Here is a 22,283-nt window from a genome sequence, read left to right as displayed (position 1 = left end):
TATCCTGCAACTTTGCTGAATTCAGATATTAGATCTAGTAGTTTTGGAGTGGATTCTTTACTGAGCACTTTTGGTGCAAGCACTGGGAATAGAGAGATGACTGTGATCTGACCCTGACAGCAAGGCACTCACATTCACAGTGGGGAGCCACGTCCCATCCAACACATCCAGCTTCAGCAAGGAGTTTAATTTGGGGGAACACAGGGCTTAATGCTGAAAGTGCTGAGTCTACAGGTTCTCCACCGCCACACCTCAGAAAGAGGGGAGGTGTAGAAAACCACATGAGTTTCACTAATCCCCCATCAATAGCACCCACTGCATTACTGGCCTCATTATTTCTTAATGGGACATGGTTGATTACAGACTTCTTAATTACAGTGACAGACTCCCTCTTGGTTGGGGGGAGTGTCTGGGGCAATAAAATAAGGGTGAGAAGGTATGGGGGTGCTGTAAGTACAGGCACCCCCTCCTCCACTATCCAGGGCAGGAGCTGAGATGAGGAATGAGTCCTTGACCAATGATATTGGCCCTTTTACCACCACCATCCCCCAATAATAAGGGATATTGTTTCCTTCTCCAGGGATAAGGAAAAAATATAGCTATTTTCCTAATATGGTTTTCTTCATTAGGTCTTTTAAATATTTGGTAATTCGAGAGAAAAAACAATTGTGCCACTATTGAACCACAAGTAAAGCATAATTCTTGGCCCATAATAAGCGCCTAATAAGTATTTGCTGAAGAAATGCAAGATTAGATTACAGAGTGACAAAATAATAGGGGCAAGGGCATACAGAGAGAGCCAACTGATGGGGTATCTATGCTGGGCTAGTTGAATCAAATGGCCCTTTTTGGAAAGCAATTTTCCCTCATTAAAATCACCAATTACATGACAGAGTTGACAAGCCAAAAGGCACTTTGAGCATTATACATATGGATCTTGTGACCCAAAAAGAAGAACAAAGAAGAGAGCTTTGTGTGGGTGTGTGAGTCCATCCTGGCAGTAGTCCTGAGAAGGCAGAGCTGGGAAAAGCAGAGAATGGGGAAGGTGAAGTCAAAAAGACTGAACCAACTATATACCAGAGAAAAAGGCATGGGACAGAATGATATTTCAGACAGCAGAGAGAGAAAGTTTGGGGCTGGTCCAGAGAGTCACATCCACCTCAAGTAACACGATTTAGTTCTTTTGTGGCCTTGAACTGATCTTACCTTGTCACCCCTGCCATGCCTAACGTAAGCAGTCAAAAAATAGTCTAGGTTTAATTTCAGGCAATTCTTGATTAATATGCTAATAAAATGAAGTGGGCAATGAAATATTAGAGATCATCAGACTAATTTTGAAATTTGGTTTTGCCCAAGGAGATCTACCTTGGCAATTATAATTTATATAAGCATTCATTGGAAAGGGTTTGCAATGCCAACTGGGGGGAGGGCAGCCCAGATGCATGCAGAAGGGCAAGGAACAGGCAAGTTAGGATTTAAAATTTCCTGAATATAATTCACATGCAAATATTTAAAAGTTGTGTACCCACATTCTGAACTATGTAATTTATAGACATTTTCCTAATGTTCCTATCTTTTATTTGTCATATTCATCATCAGATTTGTGTAGTTATATCTCAGGGTTCTTTCTCTCTTCTCTTTTATAAACTGGCTTATTCCCTATGCTGGTGGAGTATTAAACTGTCTATAAAACTCTCCAAATTAATCACCCAATAGTTTAAACATAATAAACATATGAACTGTCTCAGTTAATTGGCCCAAGAAATTGTGTTCATCCTCAGAATCATATTTTTTTCCTCTCACACTTCCCCTGTCACCCTGAGCTAATGTCATAAGCAAGAAAAATTGTTCTTGACAAATACTGTATTCATAACCAAAATTAGAGGAAGAGCTTAAATAAGAACTTATGAAATAGTTCACTGACTTGGAGGATCATCAAATGACGTGTAGGTCAGTCACTCCTGAGATGACCACCTGTGCTTAGGGAGTAGAGGGAAAATCCAAAGATGAAGATAGAGTCCCTTGGCACAGGGCGAGTCTAGTCCCATGGGGGAGCTGGTATGGCACTCATGACATGGGGATCAAGGTAAAGAGAGACAAAGAGAGACCAGGAGGCACTTACCTGGGCTCCAAAAGCAAGTATCAGAAAGATGTGAAGAGGCTAAACAGAGAAAAACCAAGTCGGGGAGTAAAGGGTTACAATGAAGGGGTATGCATAAGATTCTGTGTGTGTGTTCTGCAAGGAGCAACAGGAAGGGGCAGTGAACTAGGAGTGAACTTAGATCTGTGGAGAGAAGCAAGGAAAAGTCCTAAGTCTGGGGAAGAAAGCTAAGAGGTGAAAGACAAGAAGGCACGTTGTAAAGGATGGTGAAAACTCAGCCTTCTGGCCTCCCTGATGGTCTGTGTCAGATCCACACTCACCATGATGGGCAGGCAGTAGCTTTTTGCAAGGCTATTTGAGCCCTGTGAAATGTGTCTTGAGGATCTAAAGAGCCATGGCTCAGAGCCTTTACTGAGGAACACTCAGGGTTAAGCCTACTCTGATATGAAATGATGGGGACTGGGAGATAACCGTTTTCAACAGCATCAGGGGCTGCAAATCTCTGAAAAGTTATTCATAGGACCACCGGAAGCTATTCTTCATTCTTTCTGAAGAAATAAAAACCACAAGGAAATAGAATGAAGCTGCAGAAGCAGAGACTGAGTTAGACAGAGGAAACATTTCCTGAGTGAAACAACCCCCCTCTTTGCTAGGCTTTAGCACAGTTTCTATTATACCCACCCCCAGGGTGACTTAGATGCCAATTCCTTGAGTCTGTTAAAAAATAGAACTAAATGCAATGTTTCAACATCTGGTTCAAATATTTCCTCATCTGTTAAATGGGTAAAATAATAATGTTTCACAGAAATGGTATGTGAGAAAATGCATAGCTCCATGAGAGGCCCCTATAGGTTTTGTGTGTGTGTGTGTGTGTGTGTGTGTGTGTGTGTGTGTGTGTGTGTATGAAATCACTTCTTTGGTAAATATTGATCCTTTTTTTGCTCTCCCTCAGTTTTCTTAAGTATCTTAAGTATAAAATGGGTATGGAATGTATGTTTCAGAGGGCTTGGTGTGAGGATCAAAGGGACTCAATGGACAGGAAACATTCAGAAACTGTAAACCACCACACACAAAGGTACATGTTATCATTAGATTGTCTGTGAAAGTGTTTTACCAGCTCCCAATATATACAGACCCCCGTTATTACAGGTCAGTGTCTATGTTTCATGGACATGGGCTATATCCATAAACCTTGCCACTGTCTCAGAACAACATCCCTGCACTGCTGGGGGAGGAAAAAACACCTAAAAACTCAAACTTCTCTGATTGGGGTCTCAGTCCTACCATGTGAGAAGAAAGATCTTAAGCTAGAAGTCAGTCAGCATAGAGCTCAAATCCCTGTGCCACTATTACTTGTTATCTTTGAACCTTGGTATTTTCAGAATGGAGAGAAGTATCATCTTCCATTTGGATTGTTTTAAGGTTTGAATGCAATAAAATATAGGAAAGGCCTGGCCTATTGAGGATGGCCTTTAAGAATTAAATCCCTTTCTCCTTCCCCTACATGACATGCACTGCATCCTGTTACAGGTCAGGGTTCTGCTTGGAGATAGGAGAGTAAACACATTGATCTCTTAAAATTTAGTATTTGGAACAATGTCTAATGGCAGGGAGAATGACAGAGGACACCTAAAATAGAACTGTGGCACCCTGCACAGAACGGCCACCTTTTCTCTAATCTGCTCTGCGCCTCCCATGTCCTTCCCAATAGAGATCCTTCATTTCTCCCCCTAAGAGTGCTGCACCACTTTAAATGGTTTCCAGCCTCAAAATTAGCCTCTGGATCATGCTTTGTCCAGGAGAATAGGGAAAGAGAACTGGCCATTAAAAGAAGATACTTTCACCCAGGGCTTGCCCAGTATATTTTGAAAATTGGTCCAATAAAATTACACGATAGTTTTCAAAGAGATTGTGCTCCTGACAAAATGGAGCATGTTTCCACATTCCATTCTTTGCTAAAGAAAGGAGGAGAGTGGAGTGAAAGCCAAATTCGCCAGGTGTGTTCCATGTGCATCCAACATGTACACACATTAGACAAGGCATCTTGAATGGATATGTATTAGCAGAGGGAAAGATGGTGGAACTTATATCTTGGGAGGTTTGATATTTGGGTGAATGTATGATTTGTGTATATATTGGGTAACTGTTGAAGTGTAGTGTATGTATATAGGTGCCAGGCTATCTAGAATGGCATGGGTGCCAGGGACAAGTGTGGGTAATGAATATGTTGGTGTTTGTCACTTGGAAATATGATGACAGAAAGCCACATGCAGATAGAACTCAGTTACCAGATTAAAGTGGCAAAACAAAGCCGTATATCTTTGAGTTGAATTTATCAGACACTTTAGGCAAAAAGCTCCCTTTTCCATTCATAATCTGTCACTTGGTCCAATCTTCAGACTAAACCATTAAAATGTAATCAGCATAGGGACAGGAATTTTGACTGTCTTGTTAACTGATGTGTCCTCAGCACCTAGAACAAATAACAAAAAGTACCTGGCACATAGTAGATGTGAGGTAAATATTGGAATAAATATCTTATAAATGAGTAAACTATTTATTTAAACCATCCTCCCGGGAGTCCATTCTGGTCCTGCTAATTAATGGGGGAGTTGGGATAATGAAAGGGATAGACTAGAACCAGATGGACACTGATAGCTGAGGAAGAGGGATATATGAGGAATAAAGCTAGGATTAATCCAGGCAGGCTCCTTGGAGGGATGAGGATGTAGAACAGAGAACTGTCAACATTCTATTAAAGAAGGTAGCCATTGAGTATTTCTTCTTTAACATTTTATGAGTATCCACTGTGTGGTGGATTCAGTAATTCAGTAATTGGTATGGTTATAAAAACGAATAAGCTGTGGTCTTGAGGTATGCATTTTAGTGAAAACAGATGACCATTCTAAAACTGGCATGGGCCTTAGTAAAGGTTTGTTAAGTGTTATGGGAGTAGATGGGTTTGGAGAGAAGCTAGGTTTTTGAAGCATGAGGTTCTTCCTGGCTAGGCACATACGGAAGGGGAAAGAGTTTTCCAAGCAGAGTAAGGCAAATCTCATGATGTTTTGTGGAAACAGGAAGCTTATCTTGCATAGTGGCAATGACACAGAGGATGTACAAGGAATCTAGGCTTTTATTTATTTTTTATTTTGGTATCATTAATGTACAATTACATGAGCAACATTATAGTTACTAGACTCCCCCCATTATCAAGTCCCCACCACATACCCCATTACAGTCACTGTCCATCAGCATAGTAAGATGGAATCCAGGCTTTTAGATGCAAAGATTTCCTAGAGATGTTGTCTTAAAGCAGATCATCTGTAAAGCACAAACCTAACAGCGCATGTGCTATATCCTGACTGCACCGTAGCATTGTTATCCCACATGTAGTCAATAGCAGAGAAAAGGTAACGTGTGGATAAAGATATGAAGACATTACATGGAGATTTTTATGAGGCAATATCAAATGAACAGATTTATAAAATGCAAATGAAAGGAGAAGGGGAAAAGGATACTGAACAGGCTATCTGAAAGAACATAAATCCACGTAAGGGATACATAGAGAAAAATGACTTAAAAACACTTACAAAGCAACATATAAATAAGTGCAAATAAATACAATATAGACTGAGTCCCCTGGTGCTATGCAAACATAGAATAAACAAACCAGTATGGGATGGGGAGAACTAGGGACTGCTTCCTGGAGGATGGAGATTTCATTACTGAAAATGCTGGGATACGTGTGTGTTAAATGGAGTTACTTAGGAATGAATCAACTCAAGTTTAAAAAATAGTCAGAGTGAGAAAATTGTCAGAGACCAGTCAAAATTTGCCCCCTTGACTCACTCTCAACCTGGGTTGATTTTTTTGCCTGCCACAATGAACACGTTACTCATTTGCCACTTTGAACAGTCTGTTTTCATCTCCTATGCTGCAGACACCCTCTCAGATGCCCCATTCAAGTTTCTCAGAGACAGTTATGACTCTCAGATCTGTGGCTCCAGCAGTTTGGGGGCTGGGCTGTACTAGACCACAAGGAGGCAGTTATCCAGATAATTTAGGTGTCAAACTGCTTTATTTCAATAACCAAGCTCATCCATCCAATTTTCTGCTTCCTGAAGTCCTGCTAGCTGATTATCCTGAGACCGGCGCATGCAGCACCAAGTCTAGGAGAACTTATGTCCAATAAAATGCGGCTGCATGGATGTGGATGGGATCCCTTGGGCTCCTCCATCACCATCTCTCTCTGCCGTTTGGTCTGACATACATAGCAGTCCTCAAGAGCCTATGCCGATTTCTTGTAGATGGAATGGTGCAGACAAGCCCGTGTTCTATTAGGTTTGAAAATCATTGTATCTCACTTACCTAGAAAATGACTCTGAAATGACTCTTCACCACGGGGATCTCTAAGCTGTCAGACTGTTAGCCTAGACCCCTATCAGTACACGCTGCCTCCCTAGAGGCAAATTTGAGAAATATTTAAGAGTTAAAACCAAGAGGATTTGGTAATTTAAATACTGGTGGAGTGGGAGAGGAGAGGACAGTCAAGAATAATGACTAGGTTTCTGGCACAGACAACCGAACGCTGCCAACTGCAGTAGGGACTACAAAAGAAAGAGCGGATATAGAGGAAACATCTGATGAATTGTGCTTTTGAGTGCATTAAATTTGGGCTACTTGGGGGTGGACGACAGCTGGATACCTCAGTCTGCATGGAACCCCTTGTTCTGTGGGCGTATCTGGGTGTGCTGTGGGCGTTTCTCATGGGGCCTGCACCTCCTACAATACTTCATGCCCTTGCAGAAGTCTGATGTCTGCTGTTTCTTCAGTGTTCAGCTTCAGAGAATTTCAGATAGGGTCCATTTGCAATTGGGGCTAATATTGTTGTTGATTAATAAGCTGGAAAAAAAGATATCTGAATGCCCTTTAAGAGCAAACTGCTCATGGCTCCAGTTGTTTGTTTGTTTGTAGGGTGTTTCTTTGGATCCAATACAGCCCCTGTTCTTAGACAAATGGCTTTGCTGCTTCAGTCTGCTCTTTTTCTTTTTTAAAATGGCACTGGTGTATCTATTCATTAGGTCTTAAGTTGTTAAACTATGATGATTTCATAAATCTGTCTTCCTGACTGCATTCCTTTTTATTATACTTAATGCCATAAAATGGATTAAGAGCCAAACCCACCTTATCTCAAACCCATTGCAAATGTGTACATATCAAATAATGGTAAGAGGACACAAGCAGAGAGCTCTGGCCCAGGAGATCAGAGACTTTTAAACTATCTGCTTGTGATGTAAATACCATAAGCCCCCACAGGTTAAGGAGCTCTAAGGTTTTGTCTTCTGTCACTATTTTCTCACTGCTATGAAGAGTACCTTTACCCACCTCCATCCCCAGACCCCAGGCCCATAAACTTGGAGCTAAGTTTTTAAATTTCCCCTCATCCTTGCCATATGCAGTCAAGCCATTACTAAATCATTCTCATTCCTCCACCTTTATCTCTCAGATTCTTCTCCTGTCTCTTCTGATTTCTTGGCTTGAGAAATCAGAGCCTAAAGCAGAAGTTTGCAAGCATACTTTACTGAGGAGTAACAATCCCAGGGAAGCAAGAACAAAGGTGAAAGAAAGCAAAGCAGGAAAACAGAAAGAGCCAGTAGAAAGTGTGTCGCATAGGCAGAGCTTCTTGAAACCTGGTGGCTTCACATGGAAGGATATCTCCAAAGGGACCGTGTAAAGCAAACGCATCCTTAACAATCTGTCTAGGAGAAGGAAGAGAAAAGATTCAAAGCTAGCTCTCATTATTCAAGTTTTGTCCCTTGAGGTGTTAACTACCCTGCCCTGCTGTATCTTGTGTGCATATGTGCTGTGAACAAGTTTCTTAAGTATCACTTGCAACAGGGAAGACCCCTGGGGTGGGGAGACAAAAGATGCACAGCATATAGGTGTAAGGTGAGGCCAGTCTGCGTGTGCCTACAAGCTACACAAGGGACCTTGTTCAGCTGTAACTGAGCTCCCTGACCTCCCAGCAAAAACAAGACACCCCAGCCAGTAGGCAAGGCAAGACATGGATCTGACCTGGCATGGTCTAACAACTGAATCTGGCATCCTGCTTTATGATTTTTATAGCCCTAAAACTGGTCTAGAACCAAATTTGGTTAGATCTGGATTATCACAACAGACTCTTGACCAGCTTTCATGGCTCCAGTCTTTCCCTTCTTTATTTAAATTGAAGAGTCACTGATAAGAAATCAACAAGTCATAAAAGCTGTTTTCATCGGGTCCCCTTTTTAGGCAGTAGCTATTGTTATTCATCATGTCAAATCAAAGCTTCTCAGTTTGGCCTTAATCCACTTCTTGTGCTGCCTGCCCTCACCCCCATCTCCCACTCCTCCATAATGGCTTTCTGAATGGAATCTCTTCTGGTTCAAGTTCTCCACTTCTTCCCTTCATACCTGACACACTTGAGCAAAAACCTCAGGTCTTCATATAAAAAATGCTCTCCTCTCCAATAACTCAAATTTCTCTCCTAATACAAATAATAATAGCTAAGGTTTCTTTAATACTTATTATGTGCCAGGCAATGGACTAAAGTTTTTATATATATCATCCCAGTTACCTTTTTTTTGAAACACTTTAAGGCAGGTACTATTATTATCCACATTTTACAAAAGATTTAACTGGTATCTGAAAAATGAGGCATTTTGCCCAAGATGATAATAAACTGCACAGCAATGACTTAAACTTTGGTTTGTCCAAACTCTCTAAAACTCCCAATCTGCCAGAGGACTTCCCTTGTTATCTCAACCCAATAGTGACAATTCTATGGCTCCATGACTGGTCAGCAGTTACAAATAAAGTTTCTTTATGCTGCTTTGCCACTTTTGAAAGATTAATTTATTAACTGTTCTTAAGTCTTTTGTTGTTGCTGTGTGTGTGTGTGTGTGTGTGAGAGAGAGGGAGAGAGAGAGAACTTTCCAAAAGTGGACCCTAGACTGGGAGATCCCAAAAGGCAGGGACAGACTTGTATTTCTTTTATATGGCTGATATTAGAGGGCAGAGCTCTGCTCTTTGGCATGGGGAGCACAAGAATACTAGAACACTTACAGGGCAGCGTTCAGATGCCATTTTATATAAAACAATGGTGTGGCCACACATAGAAGAACCCACTCCTAGATTCTTCTCCCTAAGACATAATGAAGTTAGGGATGGCCCAGGGAAAAGATGAGTGGCTAACTATGACAATAATGATCTTTATGTACAAAGATAAAATCTGGAGGGTAAGATATGATAGAAATCTTTTAAGTCAAGAAGGATAGAATTGAGGGTGAATGTAATATTTATCAAATCCTGAAATAATGGGTCAAGGAGGCACACTTTGAAATATAAAAGAAAAGAATACCTAGGGATTTGGTTAAAATGTGGTCCCTGATTCAGTAGTTCTGGGGCACAAGCCACACTCGGAGTAGCAAATAGCTAGGCTGTGCAAGAGGCTCCTGTGACTAAATAAGAAAAAGATAACAACTCTAATAGAAGAACATGTAAAGGATGTGAGGAAACTCAAATATGAATATATGCTTCCCAGCATTCTGGAGTTCATGTATGGGTAGTTCAATCCTTCCGTTGCCGAAAAGTATCTCATTGTGTGTACATACCACAATTTGTATATCCATTTATCAGCTGATGGACATTTGGGTTGTTTCCAGTTTTTAGCTCTTATAACAAAGCTGCTATGACATTTCTATGAAGGTCCTGTGGAAACATACATATTCTTTCATCTTGAGCAAATACCTAGGAATGCAATTGCTTTTATGGTAAGTGTATGTTTAGATTAATAAGAAACGGTTAAACCATTTTCCAAAGTTTTGTACCATTTTCCATTCCCACAAGCACAGTACAAGAGTTCCAGTTGCTCTACATACTCACCAACATGATACTGTCAGTCTATTTTGCATGTGTATAGTGGTATCTTACTGTGGTTCTAATTTGCATTGCCATGATGATTAATGTGTTGAGCAATTTTTCATGCCTATTGACCATTTTTATATCTTTTGTGAACTGTCTGTTCAAATCTTTTGTATGTTTTTTAAATTAAAATTTTTGTTGTTATTGAGCTGTAAGAATTATTTATCTATACAAAGGACTATATTTGATAAATATTACATTCACCCACAGTTCTATCCTTCTTGACTTAAAATATTTTTATCATATTTTACCCTCCAGATTTTATCTTTGTACATAAAGATCACTATTGTCATAAGTTAGCCCCTCATCTTTTCCCTGGGCTATCCCTAATTTCATGTATGTATGTTTTTGTGAATATTTTTTCATGGTCAGTGTATTGCCTTTTCATTTGCTCAACAGTGTTTTTCAAGTAAGTTTTTTTTTTTTGGTATCATTAATATACAATTCTTAGGGAGAAGAATCTAAGAGTGGGTTCTTCTATGTGTGGCCACACCATTGTTTTATATAAAATCACATCTGAACATTGTGGTTACTAGATTCCCCCCATTATCAAGTCCCCACCACAAACCCCATTACAGTCACTGTCCATCAGCGTAGTAAGATGCTATAGAGTCACTACTTGTCTTCTCTGTACTATACTGCCTTCCTCGTGCCCCCACCCCCTACATTATGTGCGTTAATCGTAATGTCCCTTTCCCCCTTCTCCCTCCCTTCCCACCTACCCTCCCCAGTTCCTTTTCCTTTTGCAACTGTTAGTCCATTCTTGGGTTCTGTGAGTCTCCTACTGTTTTGTTCCTTCAGTTTTTGCTTTGTTCTTATGTTCCACAGATTAATGAAACCATTTGGTACTTGTCTTTCTCTGGCTGGCTTATTTTACTGAGCATAATACCCTCTAGCTCCATTCATGTTGTTGCAAATGGTAGGATTTGTTTTCTTCTTATGGATGAATAATATTCCACTGTGTATATGTACCACATCTTCTTTATCCATTCATCTACTGATGGACACTTAAGTTGCTTCCAATTCTTGGCTATTATAAATAGTGCTGCAATAAATATAGGGGTGCATATGTCTTTTTTGAAACTGGGATCCTGCATTCTTAGGGTAAATTCCTAGGATTGGAATTCCTGGGTCAAATGGTATTCCTATTTTTAGTTTTTTGAGGGACCTCCATACTGCTTTCTACAATGGTTGAACTAGCTTACATTCCCACCAACAGTGTAGGAGAGTTCCCCTTTCTCCACATCCTCGCCAGCATTTGTTGTTCCTAGTCTTTTCTATGTTGGCCATCCTAACTGGTGTGAGGTGATATCTCATTGTACTTTAAATTTGCATTTCCCTGATGATTAGCGATGAGGAGCATCTTTTCATGTGCCTGTTGGCCACCTGAATTTAAGTAAGTTTTTTTAAGAACACAAGATTTTAACTTCAAAATCAAATTCATCATTTAAAAACTTGATGTATCATACTTTTTGTAACCTATCTAAGAATTTTTACCAACCCAGTGTTATGAAGATTTTCTGTGGTTTCTTCTAGAAAAGTCTTGGTTCATCTCTAATTAATTTTTGTGTATGATGTGGGGTAAGGTTCAAAATCCTTTTTTCCCAATGAATATTCAGTTGCGCCAGCACCTAGAAGAGTATCCTTTTCTACATTGAATTACCTTGGTACCTTTATTAAAAGTTAGTTAACCAAATGTGTCAATCTACTTCTGAACTCTCTTTTCTGTTCCATTGTCTATCCTTATATCCTATCCATATAAGGATATATATATATATATATCCTTGTATATTCCATTGTATATCCTTATATATAATAAAAACTAAACTGTTTTTATTACCACAGCTTTATAATAAGTCATATGCAGGTAAGTTCTCCAACTATTTTTTTTTCAAAATTATTTTTGGCCATTCTAAATCATTTGCATTTCCATGTAAATTTTAAAATAAAGTTTTTTTGTAGATTTCTACCAGAAAGTGTGGTGGTATTTTGATTGAAATTCATTGAATTCTCTAAATTCAGTTTCATTAATAATCAAATTGGGGGGAGTTAACATTTTAACAAGATTGAATCTTCCAGTTCATGAACATGTTATATCATTCCATTTTTTAAGTCTTTTTTTTTTCTTTAGCAATAATTAGTGTTCAGGTCTGCAAATATTTTGTGATGGGTTTTTTTTTACACTATTATGAATAGTATTTTTAAGCTTTCTACAATTGATTTTTTTCATATAGTGATCTTATATTCTGAAAATGTCTAAATTCATTTATTAGTTCTAATTGCTCTTCTTCTAGATTCCTTAGGATTTTCTATATACAGAATCATGTTGTTTGCAAATAAAGACAGTTTTGCTTTTTTCTTTCCAGTGTATATGCTTTTTATTTCTTTTTTTTTTGCCTTAGTGCACAGGCTGGGATCCCCAATATAATGTTGAAAAGATTTGGTAAAAGCAGACATACTTGCCTTCTTCCTGATCTTACAGGAAAAGTGCTCACCATAGCACTAGCTATAAGTTTTCTGTAGATGCTTTTTAACAGTTTGAGAAAATTCCCAACTATTTCCAGCTTCGTTGAGAATTATTAGTGTTGAAGTACATCAAATTCTTATTCTGAATCTGCTGAGATGATCAAATAGTTTATATTTTTTGGTTTATGTGATGAAATACATGGGTTGATTTTTCAATGTTAAACCAACTTTGCTGGATTCAATTTGTTAATATTTTGATTCCCAAGAGCTGAGAGTTAAAAATCTTCAGTTATAACTGGATTTGCCTGTTTCTCTACAGTTATGGTAGTTTTTACTTCATGAACTTTGATGCTCTGTAATGTGCCAACTATTTATTTCTTTATTATTACAACCTTTTGGTAACTTGAACCTTTTATCATTATGAAATATCCCTCTTTATCTCTGGTAGTATTCTATGTAGTCTACTTTGTCTAGGAATAATATAGTGCTTCCAGCTTTCTTATGATTTGTGTTTGCATAGCATATCTCTTCACGTTTTCTTTTTACTTTTACTTTTAATCTGTCTCTATATTTAAAATGCATTCCTTTAGACAGCATATTGTTTGTTTGTTTGTTTAGTATACTATCTGCCAATTCCTATCTTTTAATTGGAATATTTAGGCCAATAATATTTAGTGTAATTATCAATATAATTAAGTCTGTTCTTCCCTTCTGTTCTTTTTCCTCTTTTGAATTAATTACATAAGTTCTAGGATTCCATTTTCATCTTCACTATTTGCTTAATAGCTATACTTTCTCATTTTATTTTATTGGTTGCTCAAGGGTTTATAGTACACACCTATAACTATCAAGTCTATATTAAAATAATATACATTTCATATATAATGCAAGAAATTTACAATAATTTCCTGTTATTGTTGTCATACATTTTACTTTTATATTTGAGCCCCACAATACATTGTTCTACTTTTGCTTTAAATAGCCAATTATCTTTTTGAAAAATTTTAAACAACAGAAGGTCTTTTAATATTTATCTACATATTTACCATTTCTGGAATTCTTGTAGGTCCAAGTTTCCATCCAGAAGTATAATATTCCTGCAACCTGAAAAACTTCCTTTAACATTCAGAATTTACTCAGTTTATGCTTGTTTGGGAGGGTGTGGGTCTTTATTATACCTTCATTTTTTTATTGCATGTTCATTGATATACAGTCTTATACTAGTTTCAAGTATACAACACAGTGGTTCAACAGTTACCCATATTATTAAATCCCCACCCCAATTAATGCAGTTACTATCTGTCAACATAAGAGATGTTAGAGAATCATTGGCTATATTCTCCTTGCTGTACTACCATCCCTAGGACCAACTTACATTATGATTGAGAATTTTTGTGCCTTTTGGTCCCTCCACCCTTCCCACCTACTTCCCCAGCCCCAAACCCCACTGGCGATGGTAACTACCAGTCACTTCTCAATGTTTATGAGTCTACTGCTATTTTGTTCATTTTGTTTTGTTTTGTTTTTATATTCCACAAATAAGTGAAATTATATTGTATTTGTCTTTCTCCACCTGGCTTATTTCACTCAGCATAATACCCTCTAGGTCCATCCATGTTGTCACAAATGGAAGGATTTCTTTTGTGTGTGGCTGATTAATATTCCATTGTGTATATGTTCAACATCTTTATCCACTCATCAATTGACGGACACTTTGGTTGTTTCCATAACTTGGCCATTGCAAATAATGTGCCAATAAACATAGGGCTGCATATACCTGTTTGAATCAGGGATTTTGTTTTCCTCAGGTAAATTCCTACAAGTGGAATTACTGGGTTGATATTTCTATTTTTAGTTTTTTGAGGAATCTCCATACTACTTTCCACAGTGGCTGCATCAATTTACATTTTCACCAACAGTGTAAGAGGGTTCCCTTTTCTCAACATCCTCATAAACACTTGTTTACTTCTTGTATTTGTATAGTGGCCATTCTAATTGGTGTGAGGTAATATCTCATTGAGGTTTTGATTTGCATTTCCCTGATGATTAGTGATATAGAACAACTTTTCATGTGCCTGTTGGCCATCTGTATTTATTCTTTGTAGAAATGCCTGTTCAGGTCCTCCACCCATTTTTAACTTGTTTTTTGGTGTTGAGTCATAACAGTTCTTTATATGTATTGGATGTTAACCCCTTATGGGATAAATTGTTAATGAATATATTCTCCTATACGGTAGGTTGCCTTTTGTTCTGCTGCTGGTGTCCTTTGCTGTACAGAAGCTTATTACTTCAATGTAGTCCCACTTGTTCATTTTTATTTTGCTTCCCTTGCCTAGGGAGATGTGTCCAGGAAAAAATTGCTCTGCTTATGTTCAATAGATTTTTGCCCATGTTTTCTTCTAAGAGTTTTGTGGTTTCATGTCTTACATTTGGGTCTTCTTTTTTATTTTAATTTTAAGTTTGGTATCATTAATATACAATCACATGATCAACATTGTGGTTACTAGACTAGACTCCCCCCATTATGAAGTCCCCACCACAAACCCCATTACAGTCACTGTCCATCAGCATAGTAAGATGCTATAGAGTCACTACTTGTCTTCTCTGTGCTATACTACCTTCTCCGTGCACACCCCCTCCCCACGTTATGTGTGCTAATCGTAATGCCCCTTATTCCCCTTATCCCGCCCTTCCCCTCTTCCCCCCAGTCCCTTTCCCTTATTCTTGGATTCTGTGAGTCTGCTGCTGTTTTGTTCCTTCAGTTTTTGCTTTGTTCTTATGCTCCACAGATGAGTGAAATCATATGGTATTTGTCTTTCTCCGCCTGGCTTATTTCACAGAGCATAATATCCTCTAGCTCCATCTATGTTGTTGCAAATGGTAGGATTTGTTTTCTTCTTATGGATGAATAATATTCCATTGTGTATATGTACCACATCTTCTTTATCCATTCATCTACTGATGGACACTTAGGTTGTTTCCATATTTTGGCTATTGTAAATAGTGCTGCAATAAACATAGGGGTGCATATGTCTTTTTGAAACTGGGATCCTGCATTCTTAGGGTAAATTCCTAGGAGTGGAATTCCTGGGTCAAATGGTATTTCTATTTTTAGTTTTTTGAGGAACCTTCATACTGCTTTCCACAATGGTTGAACTAGTTTACATTCCCACCAACAGTGTAGGAGGGTTCCCCTTTCTCTACATCCTCACCAGTATTTGTTGTTCCTAGTCTTTTCTATGTTGGCCATCCTAATTGATGTGAGGTGGTATCTCATTGTGGCTTTAATTTGCATTTCCCTGATAATTAGCAATGTGGAGCATCTTTTCATGTGCCTGTTGGCCATCTGAATTTCTTCTTTGGAGAAGTGTCTGTTCATATCCTCCACCCATTTTTTAATAGGGTTATTTGTATTTTGGGTGTTGAGGCATGTGATTACATTTGGGTCTTAACCCATTTCAAGTTCACTTTTGTGTATGGAGTTAGACAGTAATACGGTTTCATTCTCTTGCATGTATCTGTCCAGTTTTCCAAACACCAGTTATTGAGAAGACTTTTTCCCCATTGTATATTCATGGCTCCTTTACTGTATTATTAATTGACCATAGATGAGTGGGTTTGTATCTGGGATCTCTATTCTGTTTTACTGATCTATGGGTCTGTTCTTGTGCCAGTACTACACTGTTTTAATTAATTACTACAGTTTTGTAGTATAGCTTGAAGTCAGGGAGCATAATAGCCCAGCTTTGTTCTTCTTTCTCAGGATTGCTTTGGCTATTCAGGTCTTCTGTGGTTCCATATGAATTTTCGGATTCTTTGCTCTAGTTAATTGAAAAAAGCTGTTGGCATTCTGATAGAGATTGCATTGAATCTGTAAATTGCTTTGGGCAGGATGGCCATTTTGACAATATTAATTCTTCCTATCCATGAACACAAGATAGATTTCCATTTATTTGTGTCTTCTTTAATTTCTTTCATTAGAGTCTTTCACCTCCTTAGTTAGGTTTATTCCTAGGTATTTTATTCTTTTTGGTAGAATTATAAATGGAATTGTTTTCCTGATTTCTCTTTCTGCTAGTTTGTTGTTAGTATATAGGAATGCAACAGATATCTGTGTATTAATTTGTATCCTGCAACTTTGCTGAATCCAGTTATTAGTTCTGATCATTTTTTTAGTGATGTCTTTAGGGTTTCCTATGTATTATATCAGGTCATGTGCAAATAGTGACTTTTTTATTCCCTCCTTATCAATTTGGATGACTTTTATCTCTTTATCTTGTCCAATTGCCATGGATAGGACCTCCAGTACTATGTTGAATAAAAGTAGTGGACATCCTTGTCTTGTTCCTGATCTTAGAGAAAAAGCTTTCAGCTTTTCACCATTGAATATGATGTCAGCTGTTGGTTTGTCATATATGGGCTTTTATTATATTGAAGTATGTACCCTTTATGCCCATTTTCTTGAGAGTTTTTATCATGAATGGATGTTAAATTTTGTCAAATGCTCTTTCAGCATCTATTGAGATGATCATATTGCTTTTTATCCTTTTTTTGTTGTTAATGTTGTGTATCATATTGATTTATGAATATTGTACCATCCTTGCATCCCTGGAGTAAATCCCATTTGGTCATGATGGATGATCCTTTAGATGTGTTTTGAATTCAGTTTGCTAATACTTTGTTGAGGATGTTTGCATCTATGTTCATCAGGGATATTGGTCTATAATTTTCTTTTTTTGTAGTGTCCTTGTCTGGTTTTGGTATTAGAGTGATGGTGGCCTCATAGAATGAATTTGAGTATTCCCTCCTCTTCTACCTTTTAGAATACTTTAAGGATGGGTATTAGCTCTTCTATAAATGTTTGGTAAAATCAACTGTGAAGCTATCTGGTCCTACACTTGTTTTTTGGAAGAGTTTTTTGATTACCAATTCAATTTCATTACTGGTAATTGGTCTGCTCAGATTTTCTCTCTCTTCCTGAGTCAGGAAGAGTTGTATTTCTTGGAAAGTTGTACTTTTCTAAGAATTTGTCCATTTGTTCTAGGTTGTCTAATTTACTGGCATATAATTTTTCATAGAACTCTGTAATAATCTTTGTATTTCTGTGATGTCATTTCTGACCATTCCTTTTTTGTTTCTGATTTTGTTTATTTGTGCACTCTTTTTCTCTTCTTGATAAGTGTGGCTCAAGAGTTGTCTATTTTATCTTCTCAAAGAACCAGCTCCTGGTTTCAATGATCTTTTGTCTACTGTTTTATTCTTCTCTATTTTATTTATTTCTTCTCTGTTCTTTACTATGTGCCTCCTTCTACTAACTTTGGGATTCATTTGTTCTCCTTTTTTAGTTTCCTTAATTGTGAGTTTAGACTATTTGGAATTGTTCTTCTTTCTTGAGGTAGGCCAGTATGAACTTCCCTCTTAGAACTTCTGTAACACCCCACAATTTTTTTTTTCATTTGTATTTTTGTTTTCATTTGTCTCCATGTATTGTTTCATTTCTGTTTTGATTTGTTCATTGAGTTATTGATAATTTAGAAGCATGTTATTTAGCCTTCATGTGTTTGTGGGCTTTTTGTTTTCTTTGTGTAATTTATTTCTAGTTTCATACCATTGTGGTCCAAGAAGTTGCTTGATAAAATTTTAATCCTTTTTAATTTATTGAGGTTCTTTTTATGGCCTAGTATGTGATCTATTCTAGAGAATATTCCATGTACACTTGAGAAAAATGTGTATCCTGCTGCTTTTGGGTGGAATGTTCTGTAGATACCTGTTAAGTCTATCTTATCTAATGTTTTGTTTTCAGTGCCTCTGTTTCCTTATTTATTTTCTGTCTGGCTGATTTATTGATGCAAATGGTGTTTTAAAGTATTCTAAAATGAATGAGTCCCAGTCTATTTCCTCCTTTAATTCTGTTGGTATCTGTTTTACATATTTAAGTGCTCCTATGTTGGGTACATAGATATTTATATTTGTTATATCTTCTCGTTGGGCTGACCCCTTTATCATTATGTAATGTCCTTGTCTCTTGTTACTTTCTTTGTTTTGATATTTTGTCTGATGTAAATACTGCTACTCCTGCTTTTTTCTCCCTATTATTTTCATGAAATTTTTTTTTCCATCCCTTCACTTTGAGTCTGTTTATGTCTTTGGGACTGACATGAGTCTCTTGCAAAGAACATATAGATATGTCTTGTTTCTTTATCCATTCTGCCACCACATGGCTTTTGATTTGTGCATTCAGTCCATTTATATTTAAGGTAATTATTGATAGGTAGGTACTTATTGCCACTTTATTATTTTCTGGTTGTTTTTGTAGTTCCTCTTTGATCCTTTCTTCCTCTTGTATACTCTTCTTTTGTTATTTGATGGTTTTCTTTAGTGTTGTGATTGGGTTTCTCTTTTTTAATATTTTATTAAAGTATTGCTGATACACAATCTCATGTTGGTTTCAAATATACGACACAATGGTTCAACAGTTACCCATATCATCAAATCCTCACCCCCTCCAGTGCAGCCACCATCCACCAAAGTAGCAAGATGTTACAACTTCTTTTTCAATTTTTTATATATCTATTATAGGCTTTAGGTTTATGGTTGCTGTATGGTTCATGGATAGCTTCCTAACTATATAACAGTCTATATAAGTCGATGAGCACTTTCTCAAACATAATCTAAATGTACTTCTTTTGTATTCTTCTTCCTCCTACACACTTTATGTATTAGATGTCATAATGTGCATTTTTTGTGTATCCCTTGACTGACTTTGCGTATAGTTGGTTTTACCATTTCTTTTCTTGTTTTGTTTTAATTTTGTACTTGCTTGGTAATTGGTTGTACTACCTTTACTGTGGGTTTATTTTCACTGGTGAAAACTATTTAAGCTTCAAAACATTTCCATCTACAGAAGTCCCTTTAACATATCCTGTAATGCCAATTTAGTGGTTGTAAAGTCCTTCAGCCTTCATTTATCTGGGTAGTCTTTAATCTCTCCTTCAAATTTGAATGATAATCTTGCTGGATAGAGAATTCTTGGTTGAAGGACCTTCTGTTTCAATACATTAAATATTTCATGCCAGTCCCTTCTGGCCTATAAAGTTTCTACTGAGAAGTCTGCTAAAAGCCTTATGGGGTTTCCCTTAGAAGTAATCTTTGTTTCTCTCCCTGGCTGTTTTCAATACTCTCTCCTTATCCTTAAACTTTGTCATTTTAATTATTATATGTCTTGGTGTTTTCTTCCTGTGGTTCCTTTTGTTAGGGGCTTTCTGTGCTTTCAGGACTTGGGTGTTTATTTCCTTCCTCAGATTGGGGAAGTTTTCAGCAATTATTGCTTCAGAGACTTTCTACCCCTTTGCCTCTCTTCTACTTCTGTTACCCCTATGACATGAAAATTGTTTTGTTTGGAGTTGTCATACAGCTCTCTTAGCATCCTCTCATTTCTAGAGATTCTTTTCTCTTTCTGTTCCTCCTCAATGTTATCCTGTTCTTTAATTGCCATCCCATTGATTGTCTCCTCTACTTGCAACAATCTATTATTCGTTCCCTCCATTGTATATTTCATTTCAGTTACTGTATTCTTCAGCACTGAGTGGCTCCTTTTCCACTTTTCTATCTCTTTGTTGAAGTCCTCCCTGAGATTGTCAATACTTTTCTGCAGATCAGTGAGCACATTTATGACTGTTATTTTGAAATATTTATTAAAAAGATTAGTGGTTTCCATTTCACTTAGCCCTCTTGCTGGTGTCTTGTCCTGTAGTTTTGTTTGGAACATATTCCTCTGCCTCCTCATTTTTTCAGGGTTTCTGAGTCTCTTCCTTTGTGATAGATGGATCTACTATGTCTCCTGGTCTAGAGAGTAATGGCTTTATGAAGAAGGCATCCTGTGGTGCCTAGAAGCTCAAGACTCTTTACTTTCCAGTGCCTGGTTCTCCTTTTCAGTGGAGCCCCAGTTGCTGTTGGTGGGCAATGGGAAGGGCAGCCTTTCTATCTGCTGGCAGTGGGCAGTGGCCCATCTCAGTCTACCATGGGTGGCAGTTCACCTCAGCTGGCCCTTTGTGAGTCAAGCAGTGGCACTTCTGCTGGGATCATTGTGGGCAGGGCTGCCATCTGTCTGCCCTGCAGCAAAGGGTGGGCACTCGGGCACATGGCTCTAGGCTGGGCCACCAGTGAGGATGAAAGAGGGCTCAGAGCTGGTTCCCACAGGCACCTTCTCAGTTGCACTGAGGGAGGGCCAAGAAAGCTGGGAAAGCTTTACTCTGCCTGCCAGGCAGCACAGTCTCCCCCAGGCTGCCAGTCAGCACAGTCTGATGCTGCTGGGTCCAGCAGGCTGGGCAGGCAGGCAGGTGCACAGGGAAGCACCTTAGGGTGCATCCAGCAAGAGGTGAGCTGCCAGCAAGAAGGTTGGAGTGTTTAGGGCTCCTGCAAATGTCCAACAAGTTGGGTGGAGGGAGGGCTGGGGAAGCATCATCCACTTGCCTTTTCTCCTGTGAAGAGAGGTCCCTCCAACCCTCATCCCTCTGGCACCCTGCCAGCTGCTGGTAGATCTTTTAAACTGCCACCTGTGTTGGGTCTCAGTGGGATTAATGGAGCATGCCTGTCCTCCACAAGCATTAGGAGTTTCAGCCTCCTAGAGTGCTCCAACTCACTTTGGTGTCCAGCCCCATTAACCACCAAAGCCCATTGCAGTGTGGACTCATATTCCCACAACAGATCTCCATGGCCAGGTGTGCAGAGTTCCTGAGCACTTATTCCCTCCCCACTCCCTTCCTCTCCCACCGGCTTCGGGGGAAGGGCTTGTGTCCTGATCTATCATGACTCTATCACTTTATGCTTCTCTGTGTGATCTTCTCTTCTTCAGCAGGTGTAAGTGGTCTGTTCTGCAGTCTTCAGGTCATTTTTAGGTTTAGTTTTATTCGTTGTAGTTGCTTCCTTGGTGTGTGTGTGGGAGGAGGTTTCTGACTTGCCTTACTACTCTGCCATCTTTTTTCCCCTCCCAATCACACCTTCATTTTGAAAAACACTTTCACAGATAGAATTCTGTGTTGCCACACTCTTATTCCAACACTTGCAAAATGCTCTTACAGTGTCTTCTGGCTTGCATTGTTTCTGGAAAAACATCTCTAATAATTCTTATATCTGTTCCCTATATTTAATATGTCTTTTATCTCTGGCTACTTTAACATTTTTAGTGATTTCATTGTGATTTGCTTTGGCATAGTTGTCTTTATGTTTTGCCAGTTTGAGGTTCACTGACCTTGAATCTGTAGGCTTATAGTTTTTGTCAAATTTGGGGGAAATTGGCCTTCAAATATTCTTTCAGTCCCATTTCATGGATGTTAAACTATTTGATATTGCCCCCCAGGTAACTGAGGCTCTTTCTTCTTGTTTTTCAGTATTTTTTTCCTCTGTGCTTTAGTTTGTATGGTTTCCATATTTTCAAGTTCACTGGTATTGTCTTCTTCAATGTCTAATCTGCTATTAAACCCATCCAGTAATTACGTTTTTTTTCCATTACAGATATTATATTTTCAGCTAGAGAAATTCCATTAAAAAAATACCTCCTATTTTTGTTCTTTTAAATCCTTGTGCATATTTATAATGACTGTTTTAAGGCCATTGCCCACTAATTCCATCATCTCTGTCATTTCTAGGTCTAGCATTTATTGACTGATTTGCCTTCTGTTTATGGATCAAAATTTGCTGAATTTTTGTGTGTCTAGTAATTTTTTATTGGATTCTGATATTGTGAATGTCATAT

The sequence above is a fragment of the Manis pentadactyla genome, chromosome 10 (genome assembly GCF_030020395.1).
Source record: "Manis pentadactyla isolate mManPen7 chromosome 10, mManPen7.hap1, whole genome shotgun sequence".
NCBI classification, from domain to species: domain Eukaryota; kingdom Metazoa; phylum Chordata; class Mammalia; order Pholidota; family Manidae; genus Manis; species Manis pentadactyla.
Note: the sequence above shows the minus strand (reverse complement) of the source record.